General features: G+C 42.5%; 1 long non-coding RNA gene across 1 annotated transcript; it reads left to right on the forward strand.

Annotated features, from left to right (window-relative positions):
• The first annotated feature begins 825 nt into the window (after positions 1 to 825).
• Positions 826 to 3,429, forward strand: LOC113306793. The gene is made up of 7 exons (XR_003338836.1): positions 826 to 951; positions 1,326 to 1,538; positions 1,916 to 1,971; positions 2,074 to 2,156; positions 2,514 to 2,628; positions 2,773 to 3,087; positions 3,222 to 3,429. It is a non-coding gene; the product is annotated as an uncharacterized LOC113306793 (long non-coding RNA).
• The last annotated feature ends 13,492 nt before the right edge of the window (positions 3,430 to 16,921 follow it).

Below are 16,921 nucleotides of genomic sequence, written 5' to 3' on the forward strand. Positions count from 1 at the left end.
GAGTATTTATTTTGGGAGTCCCTTTTGTTTTGACGATGCTTAGTCTTGGTTTATTAAATTTCTGGAAGCCTTCTCTAATTGAAAGGCATTTCTAGTTTGATTGTTCTATTGGTTTTCTAATTGTTAAGTTGGTTGTGTAAAGCGTACCAGATAGTTTGAAGATTAATAGTTACGAGTCTGTAGAACAAAACTGAGGTCAGTAAATGTTTGTGTACGTGTGTGCAAGTGTGTGCTCTATGAAAAAGGGTTCTCCCAAGAGGTTAGTAGAGATGCTCTGGGGCATGTAAGTAAGGAGTGACAAGCAAGGTTTCCCAATGAAGCAAGGAGTGTTGACTTCAGGCAGAGTTAGGCTCCTGCTACATAGAGATACATAGAATGTGAATAGATTGTAGTTTGAGTTGTTCGATTGTAATTTCTTGGTTTCTATTGATTTGCATAGTTTTGTAATTTCGCTAGTCTATTCTTTTCAGGAACTCCTAGCTTCCGTGGACAGGGAAGATGTAATGGTGAGAGGAGAAGGAAGTCTGTCCGTGGGTGCATCGTGAGCCAAGAGATGTCTGTGCTGAACTTGGTTTTCTTGAAGAAGGGAAAGAATGATCCACCTGGGTTGACTGATATGGAGCATGGGTATGTTGTTAATTTTAATACATATTCCAGATTTCTTCATTTCTGTTGTGCTTTCTCGGTTGATACAGTTGTCGAGATCGGTTGATCCCTGTAATTGTGGCATTAATGTTGTTCTTATCCTGCAACATAAGGTACTGAGGCAGCAGTAATGTGAACAGAATGTGGAAAAGAGGAGATCCTTCTAGATTCATTACTCATGGGGGTAATTTCTTATCAAGATAAAGGATATCGAGAATCGGTTTTTCAGAGCTTCTGAATGTGGAAAAGAGGTGTCCAGAATGCTTGAAACTAACAAAGTTGTGTCCAAATTTTCTGATGGTAAAGGTAATTTTTTTCTGGTTTCTGTGTAAAACTTTTCCTTGTAATGTTGAATGTCCAATAGACCTGCGAATTACTTGTTCTTTCTTGGAATTGTATATTCTGCATGTTACGATATGAGTTTATGTGATGCATATCCTTCGTAGAGTTTTCTGTATTCGTAGGGACATCAGGGGCACCTATTTTTCTTGTGGCTTTTCATCTAGCTTGTTGTCACAGGGGACTGGACCTTACCTCTCAAGTTATTTTCCTTCCTTATTCATGTAGATCGATTAAGATTTCTTTAATTTTAAAAAAAAAATAAAATAAAATTTTAATTTTCGGACAATCACATGGATGTTTATTTTTTGATACCTGTTGCCCATTTCCAACTTGTGTAGAACCTCCAAAACAGGTGACAAAGGCTATTACATGGTACCGGTCGCCATCTTCACAGTCGTCTTCATTAAGAAATCGCCTCACTTCAGCATCGAGAGATGATGACTATGAGAGCGAGAGAGACTTTAATGGAGTTTTAAATGATCACAGGAAGTTACTCGTCCACCTTGGACAGACTGTACGCATGGGAAATGAAGCTCTATGCTGAAGTGAAGGTAATTGTTATGATTCATTTTGATGATAATAGTGGATATTGTGTTAACATTTAGGCACCCCCTGTGCAGCATAGACAGTTTTACTTGCAAAAGAGTGTTTACCACTATCTCAACATCGGATTTGTGAACACAACTGCTCCATATATAGGTTATAAGTATAAGTTTTGCGTTTCGGTGATTCTTGTATTTGTGCCTAACTTACAGTTACTAGCCTATACTTAAATCGAATCATTTTAATTTTCTGTAGGCCAGTGAATGTGTTAAGAGAAAGTATGACCAGAAATGCAACCAACTCAAAACATTCTAGTGGCAATTGATAGTTTAGACCTGCTAATTTTTATTACTTATAATTTGTATTCTGTTCTTTTTCATTTCAGGGAAAACCATTGAAGGTACTGCTGCGTATTCAGGAGACGTTATACCGATTGTGCAGGTAATAGACATTCTAATCGTGATAGTGTTTCTATGTACTTCGTTGTCTAATCATATTTCTAGGCCTCTTCTCCGTATAAACTGATTGGTTATAATGTAACAGCTTCAGGATATGAACATTGTGCAATAAACAACGCAGGTTGTTGGAAGCAGACTCGTGATGGAAAGACATACTCTGCCTGTGATGTAAGTGGTTCAGCCACTGTATTTTTCATGATTTCTCTGGGGTTTCCCTTTTTATTTCACCACCACCGCCGTTTCTGGGTTTAACATAGTTTATCTTACTGAGTGGTAACAATGACTTGTAGTAATTTCTTACAGCAATCTTTCTACTTTTATCATCTTAAAAAATGTGCAAGAAATAGCCAAATTTTGAATTTGAACCAAAAATGTAGGTTCTTCGCTCAAAGTTATTCAGTTGACACATTTATTGGATGCTAGGGTGTATTCGATTTTTATTCATCATGTCTCTGTGATGCTATAAGAACGATAAAGTTGATTATTTCTTCGCAGGATCTGACCCAGTTGCATTTGCTTTTCCAGGCAAACGACAAAGTTGGAGGAAGATTTATATAGTTCAGTTACATATTACTTGGAATGCATGTTGGACCTACAACTGCTGGAAGAGGAGAATCATATTTGTTGAACAAAAGAGAAGGTCAATTCATTACCTGGCATATCGTCTATTTTACTACTGATCATCTAATTTACTGATGGGGTATTGAATTTCTAAAAAAATTTCTCAAGTATGAGTTGGAAGTGTCTAATTTACTACTGATTGTTCCAATTCATTTCCTTGCAGATCGGACGATGGTGGTTGCTTGCCTTACAGAAGGTGTTCCAATTCTTATTTACTACTGAAATAAGAAAGAAGTATTTATTTTACATTTCAGGAAAATATTGCAGAGAAATTTCTTCAAGAAGCCACAACAGCAACATCAAATTAATTCCGGTGAAATAGCTGAACAAGGAGCCACAGCAGCAACATCAAATTTTTGCAACGCAGCAACAACATCATATTCTAATACCACAACAACGTCATTTCCAGTTGCAATTGCAACCTCAACAATTTCCACTACAGATACATTCATGAAGCCAAATTAGTTACCACAAGCAGGTAATGTTTTTATTTTCTAAGTGAATTTTCCTCGTCTCTCAAAGACGACACTAATCTAATCACACATTGTTTACTTCTTACCATGATGTTTTCCCTAGCCGTAGTTATAGATATTTTTGGTTTGTTTCATGCAGTATGGGTTTGCAATTCTGAACCTAAAGCCAGGGATTATGGAGAACTTTATGAAACTAGTGTTTGGAAGTATCTGCAAGTTTTGAGTAAGTTTCTATATAATATTTAAGATGAACTTACAGCGATTTAAGTGCATATGAACTGAACTTGGGAAATTTCTATGTATTCCATTTGGTACTTAAAGAATTTGTATTCTTTTTTGATGTGAATCGAGTGAATATTAATGTGAATTAATTAAATGTTAATATGAATTGATTGAAGAAAGTATTGTTGAATGTGGATGATTGATAAAATGGAAGTGTATGCAGGTTATTTGTATTTTCCGGTAGAAAATGAACTGCCGGTCAACATTGACCTGGCCAATAATGAGCATGACCAATTTTGACCAGGTCAATGTTTACTGGCAGTAAATTTTTCTTCTGTTACGAAAAACATTCGTAACGGCTTGCAGCTGTTTCAACCTACCACGTAGTAATGGCTTGCGGACGTTACTAATATGCCACGTAGTAACGGTTAGAGCCTGTTACGACCATGTTGTTACAAAAAATCGTAATGACCATCGGGTGTTACTAGGTGTCATTTCGTAATGGCCGTAAGCTGTTGCTGATGCCATTACAACCAAGAATCGTTACGGCTCCATTGCTGTTACGAATCCCAAAATTTGGTGTAGTGTGTCCAAACATGGTTATATATTCTAAACTCTCATTTCAATCATTGAAACATTCTTAGAGGATGTTATATAGTTGTTATTCACAAACTATTTTTCATCAAAGCGATTTTCATGTAATTGAAATAATCATGACTTTTGTCACTAGTAAATATGAACTTGGCCAAAGAGAAAGCTTACCAATACATATTTCGAGAAATAGATAAGCGAGATAAACTCGGCTCGAAATAGCAAATGTGTATAATCGAAGTCTATATAGCACTAAGACTTTTGTCTCAAGATAGGAGATAGAGTAGATAGACTTTTAAGTGATAGATAAGTTCAAGTCTCCACATACCTTTTTGTCGATGAAGTTCCACCAGTTCCTTGAGTAGTTCTTCGTCTTTGCATGATGAACACCGTGGAGTCTAGAGCTCAACTACACTTTCTATCCTAGTCCGAGACTTAGCTATAAGTAGACTAGAAATCAGGACTTATAGTTTTGGCAACTAAACTTGACAAACAATCCTGAGATAGCAACGCTTGCGAGTTCGACTGAGCACTGCTCTAACAACAGTCAAGTTCATCAACCTATCGGACTTCTTATGGTAATACCAAACATCGGAGGTTAACTTGGCTACCTGCTCCCTAAGATGTCTAAGTTCACCAGAGCTACTAGCTGGCAGGCGTAGGTTCTCTCAGGACTAGGCTACTATGAAAACACTAAAACAAAGCTTAAAGAGGAGAAGGAACGAACCTATGACTTTGGAAGATTCAATGGCCAAAGCAGAATCAGCAGCCTTGCATCCCTCCTCAGCAATCTTCACAGCATTGTTGGCTTTCTCAATAGCTAGAAAGCAGGATTTTAAGGACCTCGAAGCCTTCCTCATATTCTCCAACGAAGATATTCTGGAAACAGAAGCAACATCACCAGGAGAAGGATGATGTGCGCTAACAAAGGTATAATCTTGGCGGGCACGCTCCAGCAGAGCACTCAAGTGAGTACACTTAGCCCTATAGAACTTGAACAAAGTACATCCAACATTGATTTGTTTGCTAAGCTGCAAACAACGGAGCATAAGAAAAAGCAAAGTTTCTAACTATAGGTGCAGAGAAGTACGAAGAAAGTTACTTACCGAGAACAAGGAAAGACGAGGAAGGAAATCAGCGTAGGTATCCATGAAAGCTTCCATCTCTTGGATACTACCCATGCGGACTTCACCAAAACTCTGACTGGAACGAAGAAAGTCTGGATCGAAGAATAGATCCTTGGCCATTTGATACTGAGCAGTCAAAGTATCCAACCTCGAAGCAATCCCCAAAGAATCAGTCAGCTGATGACGATCAACCTCAGCAGCAAAAGGACCCTTAGAATCCCGAAGTATGGATTCAAGGATAGCATCGTCAGAGCTCTCAAGACTCAAGCTATCAGGTAAGTTACCCTTCTCAAGATCAGTTGAAACCCCACCAGTCGTTTGAGAGCGAACATGGGGCACAAGTACTGAACCCTCACCACGATTAAGAGACGTCATGGTGGATGAGCTGGGAACCAAAGAGCTTGATTAGAAGCACCACCTAAGTCCATGTCACCAGCAGAAGGAAGATTACCAAGTACGGTCCAATCTGGTGACGAAGGTGGGGGACCAGCAACTTTGCTAATAGGGGCAGTAGAAACAGACTGAGCACTTCCCAATGAAGTGGGCTTAACATTGAAGGAGAATCTGGCAAGTGAAATCACAACATTCTTCTTCGGCTCAGAGTCTGAGCTACTAACCCTCACAACCGAAGCTACACCCTTCGCAAACGAACCACTCGAATCGAGCGAAGTGGAAGGAGAAGATGGAAGACTCTTGAAGGATATCACCACGACACTAGTAGTAACCAAAGCAACAGGATGCAAATCACTAGGAGCATAAACCGCAGGTACCTTCGGCAGCAGAGAAGGAATTGCAACTTGGGTACTAACTTGGTTCATCAATGGAGAACCTCCATCAGCATGAAGGGTATCACCTTCCACAGAGCCAGCACGAATGGGACTAGGGCTATCTTTGGCAAAATCTTCCTCAATATCATCTAAGTGGGGACTAAGGGCAGTATCCTCGATATCCTCCATGTCTTCGTCATCCAAATCTTCCCCAACGGTCTTAGGATCCTCATCGGGTTCTTCAAAATCAATCACAGCTTTTAACTTACCTTTCTTCTTGGAAGACTGTAGAAGAACACATGCGCAAGCTATGGATTAGGGGCAAAATACTAAGGAATCTACGAATACTAAGGTAAGATTATAATCCTTACCTCCGCAAGTGTTGGATTAGTCGCTTCAATCGAATCCCTCATTTTCCTCGTCCTGGTAGCTACGGAGTTAGCAGCAGAGCCCGGAGTAGTGCCAGCACAAGAATCAGGAGAATTCTGCAAAGGAAACATCAAAAATACTTAGAAAAAGGAAACAAAGGTGCTAAGGAAAAAAAATATGAAACCGCTGTAACAAACGAAGGTTACCTCGTGAGAAGTAGCAGGGTTGAAGACCCAAGGTTGATATCCATCATATTTAGCAGGCAGATATGAAGCTGTACGAGGAACACTGGGATCTGTGGTGGTAAAACCATAAGCCCGGGGACCCACAACGCGACGAGGAGTACGCGCCCAATGGTCATCATGGTCTAGACGAATACGATCATACTTCGGCAAGAAAAGATTAGCAGAATAGGGGATGACAATCAACCCAGTCATGTCAATCTCCTCATGCAAACAAAGGCTATTACCTTCCCTAATCTGCTTAGCAGTAACATGGATACGACGTGGACCGACACACCAGGGGAGAAGATTGCTTTTCTAGATGGCATCAACATAGGTATCATTGAAATTGGCAGGAGTGTAATCCCCTTGCTTAGATCTCCCAGCAGCAAAAGGGTCGTAAGACTTCAAAGTAGTCTTACCTTTGCTGCGGTACAAACACTCACGAAGGGCACGCCAATAATTACCGTTTTATTGCATGACCCCTCGAACCTGAGTTTTGTTCATCGGATCATCCCTGTAGACAAGACATCATAGTAGAATGGATCCTTTCTACTAAACATACGCAGAGACATACCTGCGTCCACTTGGCCAACACTAATCAACAAATTATTCTCATCATAAGGGAAGCTCCGGATCGGGATTCAGTGAGAACTCAGGCAGCTATCAACAAAGGAATGTCAAACTTATGCAGGCGGAAAGACTTGGAGATCTCATCCAAGGACAAGTTAATGTAGCTATCTTTGTCACGCAGTTGCATCATTTGGAGTTCATAATGAGGTGGAGGAGGAGGAATCCTCAACAGCAACCTCTTCAACCCCAGGTTCCGCAGCCACTACTTCGATTCCACATTCATCTCAGTTTCCGCAGGCATCTCAGTCTCCTCAAGAGGTGGGGAAGGCGTAGCATCAGGATGATCCATACACGGAGGTGGGTTCAGTAACGATCTAGGCTTCAAATCTCTACGCATAGGCTTCTACGGGAATCTCATAATCCTAACATCAGAAAACACAGTCCTTCAACAATAGCGGACAAAAATTGCAGTTTCTCAAAAACGAATTTGTGGCAAAAACAACATACTTTGGGCATGGGTTTATCCAAACCAACCAAAGGAACAATTTTAATTCTTCACAAAGCGAAACGAAGGGTTATCAACCATCATGATCGAAATTGCAGACGATGAAAGGTCATGGCATGATCATGGTGAAATCACAAAATGGAAACAAACCCAAGTTCTCATACAACATGAAGAGGCAAAGGGGAATCAAATTATCACATGCAAGATTAATAGCGACTCAACAATCATAGAGAGGGAGAAAAAATCAAAGCATGGGAATATGAAGAGTTTCAATAAAGCCGAGAGCAGCACATACTACCTGTCGATGAAGAAAAAGCAAAAGCTTTTGGGAGTCGATGAAAACCAACAGTTGGAAGAAAAGGAGACGAGAAAATCTCTGAGAAACGGATAGAGAACGACAGTTCGTGAAGAGAGGATAAAGTTAATGAAATTCTTTCTTTTATTCTCTTCTTATTGGCGGCTAGAGAATCCAAAAATTTGGATGTCCATAAATTCAAGGGGAAGTTATTGCATGAAAGGATGTATGAGGACCACCCAAGCCGTATGTGCAAAAATGGCGGCGTTATGGAAGTTTTTTCTTCCAATCCTACAAATGGTAGAATATGAAAAAAAAAAGGGCAAACAGTGAATATCAATATTTTGCGGAGCCCATGTCACGATTTTAGTGGTCGCGTGCAGGATAACTGTGTACACAGAGGAATCTGAGTAGCAGAAGACGCATTGGCATATCTAATTTATCCCATCCCAAAGCAAGATCGTGCTTATGGCTAGATTCACCACGTTGAAGTCCGTTATGGCGTTGGCCACGAACATAAAGTGGTTTGGCACGTAGGTGCGCTATTCATGGCGCGTTGGAGCGTTTGGCATGCTACTGCGGCAAGTTAGCACGTTTGGCATGTTTGGCATGCCGTTAGCATGCCATTGGTATGTTGGTGCGGTCTTTGGGAAGCCAATTTGGCATGGTGACCACTTGACGCAATTCCGCCTCTTTTAATATTGTGGCAGGTTTAGAGCAACCTGATTGGTCAATAAAAAGAGGGGGCCGGCCAAGCACGGTCGTGGATACACTTCTGGTGCGCGTGGAAGATTTAACACGACCTGATTGGTCGATGGGGAATAGGGTCGACAAGTATGGGCCCAGCCAAAACTCATGGGAGTGTGGCAGGTTTAAAGCGACCTGATTGGTCGGTAGGGAATAGGGGTCGGTTGGGTAGCATGAGGTGTGGCCACTTGCAAGTGGCGCTGGATGGCCTATGGCCACACCTTCTTTCGTTGCTGCTCCTACTCCTCAACACCTTTATTCTTTGATTTCTGATTTTGGGTAGGACTTTGTACCTACTAATCCAAGGCGGATCAATTGCTTAGTTTCCTAAGCATAATTTCGACCAACGAGGTCTAATATACCGCGCAGGGCGCAAAACCCTAATTTTGCAAATTAGTCGGGTTAACGAATCTTGTGACTTATCACAAAATTGATTGAATTCTATGTGTTGACACAAAATTATTTATTACCATAGAGCAGTATGCTTTCTGATTGAGTAGTTTATGCAAGGACCTTAACCTTGATACTTGGAAATTCATGCTACTCTGCTGCGAGTGAACACAAATTCGTCATGCCATACCAATATTAAGGGTTCTGCCGGGGAACATATCATAGGAAAGTACTCAGTGGGTCTTATATTAATAAATAATATAGACAAGACGCAGAAATTTACAGAGTATCTGGGATTATTGCTATATGCACCAGTCTGGATAAATTTCATGCAAATATATTTAATGGCTCAATAATGCGTCAGCTGAGAGTTTGAACACTCATCACTTTTATATGGCTCCGTTTCTTTGCAGAGTGACGGCACATAAATGCAAGGTTTTACAAATTTAACCCTGAACTAAAAACCACCATCAACATTAAGTCCCCTGCTTAACCCGTAACAGTGGCATTGTTGCGGGTAAGCATGAGATGGTGACAGACAAGGATAAAAATCAAAAGGGCAAGTCAGGAAGAGATTTCCAGGAAAAATTCGACTAACCTTTGGAAGGAGGCATGAGGAATCTTTGATCCTTGTATTGGCGGCTTGGCGTACTCCCGGCTTGGCCATAGGATGCTGGTCTTAGCGCTGCCACTTTGACCACGTAACGATGATGATGACGCTGCAACCATGGCCACGGAACGGTGAAGATGACACTGCAACCTTGGCCACTGAACGGTGATGATGGCGCTACTTACTTGACCACGGAGCGGGCGGAAACGGCGCTGCTGGCTTGGTCCGTGGAATCGGTGGATGGCGCTGATGGCTAGGTCGTGGAAAAGTGGAGATGACGCTGCTGGCTTTGGTCCGTGGAACGGTGGATGGCGCTGCTGGCTTTGTCGCGGAAAGATGGAGATGGCGTTGCTGGCTTTGGTCGTGGGGAGCTGAATCCGCGGGCCCAACTGCCTTCTTCTGTGCATGGCCCAAAAGAAACCTTCTTCTACTCAAACTCCAAAAGAGCTATGCATATAAAAAGGTGTTGCCCATCCTTTTTATTTTTGCATCGTTGGCTTTGTTTCCACGTCTCCGTGTTAGCAAAGCAGAAAGGCAGGCGAGCATCTTTCAGGTATGTGTTCCAACTTTTTCTTCCCTTTTCGTTTGCTCTCTTATGTTGGTGTAAACCCTGGCCATAGGCATGTCTTCCATAAACTTGTAGAAATACTTCAATATGAATGATTCCTCCTTGCTAGTAGTATCGTAGTAATGTTAGCCACCACATTAACAACAACGAAGACAATTATTATGCAAAGTAAACATGCATAGGCGGGTGGCCGCCATCGATCTCTTTTCCATAAAACCTATCTTTAGGGTTTTCCTTTTCCTTTTAGGGAGCCGTGAGCATAATTCCCGGCAAGATACGTTTTTTTTTTTGTTTTAGCCAAGTGCATACTTCCCGCGGCAAGACACGATTTTGTCCAAGGGCATACTTCCTGCGGCAAAACACGATTTCGGCCAAGATCATATTTCCCGCGGAAAATTACGGCTTGTTGAAACGAGTATCAGTCCTCATTCCCTTTGTCTATGCGCGCCATGACTTGTGGCCAAATTTTTTTTCCGTGGAAGACTCGCGTTGATTGTACTTGATTCTGACAAAGTCATCGTGCACGGTTTCCTCCAAAGTAGTAACTTTTTATGTTTTTGCTCCGTTGTAGTTACTTTGAAAGCGAAAGCAGCATAAAGAGATTTCGTTAAGATGTCACCTGAAAGCAGTCCTGTCGTCGCATTGAAAAACACTAACAACTCCAAGCCGAACACAGGCGATGAATTCTTTACAAAGTATTCCATAGTTAAGAAGACCCATCCCAAATATGTGGAAACTCTTCTGACCGGTTCAGAGAATGAAGGAGATGTGGAATCAGTCGGTCTAGGGCGCGTAATGCGATTTTTCCTCCAGAAGAAAGAATATCCTGCTTCTTCCATTGATTTCAAGATCTGTCATAGTCCACTGCGTTCCTTTGATAAATGGATGAAATTCATGGTAAGAAAAGACCATGTGAAGGCCAATCTGATTGGGGCACAAATCATAAATGTTGTCATGGCGTCTGCAACACTGCAGATCAGGAAAGACACCGCGGGATTGATCACTTTTATCTACAGATGGTGTCCGGATACTCGCACAGCCATATGTAGGTGGGGTGAAATGACCATTTCTTTGGAAAGTGTCGCCATTTTGTTGAACCTTCCAATAACAGGGAACCTTGACGTCACTTTATCTGCTGAAGAAGAAAAGATGCATGCCGTCCTCTCCACGAAATCAGAAGGATACGTTCGGAAGAATTATGAGGAAAAGTGCTTCTACAACTGGTGGGTGTCTGAATGGTTCCCGGACGAGCCAGATTCGGATCAGGTGCTGGATAGTACACACCATGTTGCGGAATTTTTAGCTCTGTGGGTATCCAGAGATAATTTTGATGATGGCTCTGGCCAAAAGTAGATAAGACAGGAGCTCATCAAATTTGCTATCAAATTGGCGAAAGGCGTTGCTCTTCCTATAAGTAGCTTGTTTCTTGGCTCCTTGTACACCCATCTGGATCATCTGGATGCAGACATGTATGCTTCTAATGGATACATGAAAGTAGACTCGTATGTTCGTGTAGCCTTTCTCCAAACGTGGTTGTGGGAGCATTCCAAAAATTATGCTCCTAAACCGATAACTTCATTTCATGACTCATACGACGGCTCAAGGATACTTCGTTGGTTGAAAAAGCGCCCAAAACCTGGCTCAAAGCTCATTGATTTCCTTGACAACGCGTATGCGATTAACTTTCGTCCCTGGGCTCCAGTCCATGTATCCATAATTCAGCCGAACACTTTTGCTTCTACGCCGGGCACGACTTTGCATTCTACTGAAAAGAATATGAGCATTGGAGAGATTGTGTTCATGCAAAGCTGCATACCCCGATATGTGCCATATTTTTTTCAGAGGATCTATTGAGGAGGTTCCTTATAATATTGATAGGGCTGCTCGGCATATTGAGGATCTATTGAGGGATTTGACCATTCCGTTGTCAGATAATGTCTCCAGAAGAATTATTTCCAGTCGTTCTTGACGCCAGTTCCTTTGCACCGAATAAAATCCTTCCTTTCCTGCTCTCAGAACGAAATCCGGCAACGACCTCCAAATATAATGTATTTTGGCAGGAGGAGTTCCTTTCTATTCATCAATTCGTGCAGGATATCGTGACAAATCCACGCGGCAGGCCTTCCTCTAAGGTTTTAGCGGAACACTCATTGTTGAGGGATCCTCCTCCTATTAAGCGGAAATCTTCCAGCCCAGACGTGGACAGTCCCCAGAAAAGAGAGCGAAGGTCGAAAAATCGTGCAGGCGGCTTTCGGTCGGGTTTGAAAACTCTTGTGACCTTCAGTTCTTCCAGCACACGAGTAAGCATGACCTCCTTATTGACTTGGCCGAATTGCATAAATCTTTTGTTTCGTCGCTGAACATTTTTTTTTTCGCTTAGGGACTCGACAAAACAAACGCTTTTGCCAGGCTTGCACGCAGCCAAAAGATGGTGCCTCTTGAGGAAGGATCTGACGACAATGAGTCTATTTAAGGTGAAGAAGAATCCGAAGGGAAGAAAAGCTCGGAATCCAGTAGTGATGAGATAAGAACTTCTGAAAGTAGTGTTGAGTCTTCCTCCAGCGGGTTCACAAATGAGTCGGTGAGCTTTCTACACATTTTTTTTTATCTTGAATAAATATTCAATCTGTGATGTTATATAAGAAAACTATTCCTGGAGATAACCCTGAGATGGAGACTCGTCACAGTGAATATATAATTTCGTCTCCAATCATGAAATTTGTACCCGTTGGAAATTTGGAGATGGAGGTTGATCGTCATGAAGATGTTGATGTGTCTCGAATGATGGGAAACACTTATGCGACTGCTGGCGCAATTGTTGCCAAGGAACCCTTGTTGGCTGCAGATTCAGCTGCGGGAGCCGCTTTCATCCCTCCATTCTTGGCTCCTTATGAAGATCACGTGCTTATTGGAGGTTTCAGTATACCAATTAAGTATGCGGCGTTGTATACCAAGATATGGGAAAGGTTTGGACATATTGCCACAACCAAAAAGATCACTAGACGATTTGTGCTGGTCAAGCGTATGTAAGAAGCTTTATCTTCGATTCACGACATGTGCAACGTGACTGGCCATACCGTTTCTGAAGATGTAGTCTCAAGATGGAAGTTTCACCGGGATATATGCGTAGGCTTTAAGTTCAACGTCTCCTGATTATGTGATGGTTTTTCCGAGATCCAAAAGTTGCAGGATGAAGCGATTGAAGGTCCCTCCGCGGATGTAATCAGTCAACAGGAAGCAAAAATCGAAAGATTTTCTCAGGAGTTGAAGCTGAAACAGGCGGCTTTTCAAAGCGCGAAGATGCTTTCTCCAAGAAGAACAAGCCATTGTTGGATGATTTCCCTTGAATATCTTCTGTCTTTCGAACTCCCTTTGCTTATGTTTTTTTTTTTGAATGGCAACAGAAACGCCTAATTTATAGTTTGATTTTCTGGTCTTTGGATTGACAGGTGACTTCTTCCTATGAGAGTTTTGGATTATTTTGGAATGAATTATTATTGAAATAATGACACTTTTGATTATAACAGTGAGTAGCACAATTATTCCAGGAAATTTGTGAAACCGTGAATGTTGCATGAAAAGGGAAAAATATGTAATAATATGAAATTTCGGGACAACTGGGTTATCGGTTTCTATTGTCAATGTGAAATTGATGCCTGTACACACCTTCAATAAATACGAAACGGCAAATTGTGTAAACATCGTCTGACAAAACTTACTCGCTTTAAGGTATTTTGATAAAACTGAATCTTCAGGGCGTGAATCCGGGTTTTATGAGTGACGTCTTCTTAGCCGCGATAAGTCCCCAGTTATCGTCCGTGAAACATCTTTACGTTGATTCGCGATAAGGCGGAGAATCTCTAGTTTCCAAGCGCAATTCCCATGAATCTATATTCCCTTGAACAATGCGCTTCAGAGCGTTGCACTTACTGGTAGGATGATGGATAAATCTGTGGTAATGATAATATCTTGGATCTAGCATCTCTTGATCAGTTGGTGGATGCCATGCTGGGGGTAGTTGTACCACCCCTTCTCGTACCCAAATCTCCAGAAACTCCAGAATTCTTCTGATGGACAATGGGAGTATGGATATTCTGGGTCTGACTTTTCTTGCATCAGTGGTCGCTGTGGTGAGAGCTCTGGAAGGCGTCGGTATAAAGCTCTTTTAGAAGGTGGGACCCTCGCTTGGGCGATCATTGATTCATGAGCGGATCACTTTCATCCACCATATTTTTGAAGGGCAACTTCTCTTGAGAAGTCCACGTCAGTGGCAGCAACACGAGGTGACTGAGATGGATACTGGTCGCTTCCGCCAGCGTCTTGGCAGATTTCCCCCTCCCCAGGTACTTCTCTCCTAAGTAAAGCAGTCATGGATGCAGACTGTTGGACGACTCTTTGAACCTCCGCGAGGATTTGGAGATATATGTTTTCCCACAAGGCTTCATGGACGACTCCTTATCTTTGTCCTGCGGACACTGCGATGCTCCTGGAAAGTCTCCTTCCTTGGTCTTGTGAAACTGTCTTGGCTCTCTGCCGTTGTAAAAATCCAATTGGATGTTTTTCTTCTATTTTTGTACGGAATGGCTACGTGATCCATCTGCATCTTCGTCGGTAGAAGTACATTCCTTGGCCAAAGAATGGACGTCCTTCAGGATACGAAGCGTCTCATTTTGTCATCCAATAATATCAACTTGATTTGCATCCATATCCTCTAGCATTTTTATCATGCCTGACATGGTTCTTGAGAGGTTTGAACGACTCGGATACATCTGGGAAGCTGGGATTTTGATCGAAAAATGGGTTTTAGTTAAATGATTGAACTAGGCCTAAGACCAATTGGGTTGGAAACAAAACTGAAAGTTGAATTTGCAACCGAGAGATTTAACCTCCCACTGTGGTCTCCAATTGTTTATGGGTAAAACCTGTTTCTGCTGGTTTTGGTAAATTTGGGTGTGTGGATAAGAAACAAATCTAAACCTAAAACAAATGCACTGCACGGGAGTACTTTATATTCGAGAGATCAATCTGTACAATCCTAGACTAAACAAAAAAATGTCGTTCCAGTTTTGCTTCGGTCACAAAGTGAAGGAGAAGGGTTGGTCTTAGGGAGGGAAGCGAAGAAGGTGTTGAGACCAGAATGGTTAATTCTGAAGGTGTGGCTATTTATGACTTGTATCAGAATTTGGAACTGGGTTGCGGAATGAAAGCTATCAGTTCTTTGGTATTTTTCTGGATATCGTGTTGTTGTTCTCACCAAAACCTGTTGTTTGGTGGAAATAGGTGAAACCTATATGTACAAGTCATAATTGAACGCACCCTGGTTTCATAAGAAGTGGGAATGACTGAGTGATGGAAGAGTGGAGCAATGTGTAACCGCCAGAAACCACGTTACCACGATGAAGGAAACGGGTTTGTTTACACCCATTACTTCTTTCCACCACTAACTTCCCTGTTTCCTGACACTTTCTTATAATGGTCGTGTTGCACGCCGCACGCTGCAAACCGCCAGACCAATACTCTGATGAGTATCCCCCAGTTTGTGACATGTTTGATGTCTCGAGTGTTTTCGTGGAAAATATGTAGCAGTCTGCTATGTGTGGCAAGTCAAAGTCAAGAGACTTTCCACAGGAAAATAGCATGTGGTGCTATTTGGCTTGTCTTGGCTGGTCGCCCAAAACTTTCCACAGGCCTGTCAATTCAATGGCGAATTTGGACAGCCAAGATTGCATCTTATGAGAAAGGGCGGCCATTGATTATGGCTACAGCCTGTTGGTGCCTGACAATAACATAGTGGCGCCATTGGCACATGCCAATAGTGTAGTGGCGCTTTTAGCACATGCCAGTGGCATGGTGGCATGGTCGGCATGGTCTGTGCATGCCAGCGGCACGATGGTGCAAGTGGCGCCTGGCATAGCCATGGTCATCAGATTTGGCACATTGGTGTTGGACTCAAATGTGGTGTGGAAACATCAGTTCCAGTAGACATATCAATCCCAATGTTCTGTGGAACATTATTTGGCTTGGTTGGCGTAGCAACTTTGCCTAAATTAGGGTTTGGCATGCGAAACCCTAATTAGCGCATACGGCGTGCGGCATGCGACCGTGGTACATCGACGTTTTGTGCAAACGAAGCCAGATCCACGCCAAAGGAACCATAGCCAGGAGATCATGTGGAAATGGCCACATGAGAAAGTATTTCCACGAGTGGCTATGGTATGGCGCCTTTATTAGGGTTTCCTAAATCCGCACGACTCGTGGCATGTTGTAGGGCCCGAAGTGGCATAGTTTGTGCCACGACTGGAAATTAGGGTTTCTTCTAACGCCACTAAAGCAAGATCGTGCTTATGGCTAGAGTAACCACGTTGAAGTCCGTTATGGCATTGGCCACGAACAGAAAATGGGTTGGCACGTAGGTGCGCTATTCATGGCGCGTTTGGCGTGCTACTACGGCAAGGTAGCACGTTTGGCATGCGCGTTTGGCATGTTGGCGCGGTCTTTGGGAAGCCAATTTGGCATGGTGACCACTTGACGCAATTCCGCTTCTTTTAATATTGTAGCAGGTTTAGAGCAACCTGATTGGTTAATAAAAAGAGGGGGCAACCAAGCACGGTCGTGGCCACACTTCTGGTGCGCGTGGAAGATTTAACGCGACCTGATTGGTCGATGGGGAATAGGGCCGGCAAGTATGGGCTCAGCCACAACTCATGGGAGTGTAGCAGGTTTAAAGCGACATGATTGGTCGGCAGGGAATAAGGGTCGGTTGGGTAGCATGAGGTGTGGCCACTTGCAAGTGGCGCCGGATGGCCTATGGACACACCTTCTTTCGTTGATGCTCCTACTTTGCGGCTCCTTTA

The sequence above is a fragment of the Papaver somniferum genome, chromosome 8, assembly GCF_003573695.1.
Source record: "Papaver somniferum cultivar HN1 chromosome 8, ASM357369v1, whole genome shotgun sequence".
In the NCBI taxonomy this organism is placed as follows: Eukaryota; Viridiplantae; Streptophyta; class Magnoliopsida; order Ranunculales; family Papaveraceae; genus Papaver; species Papaver somniferum.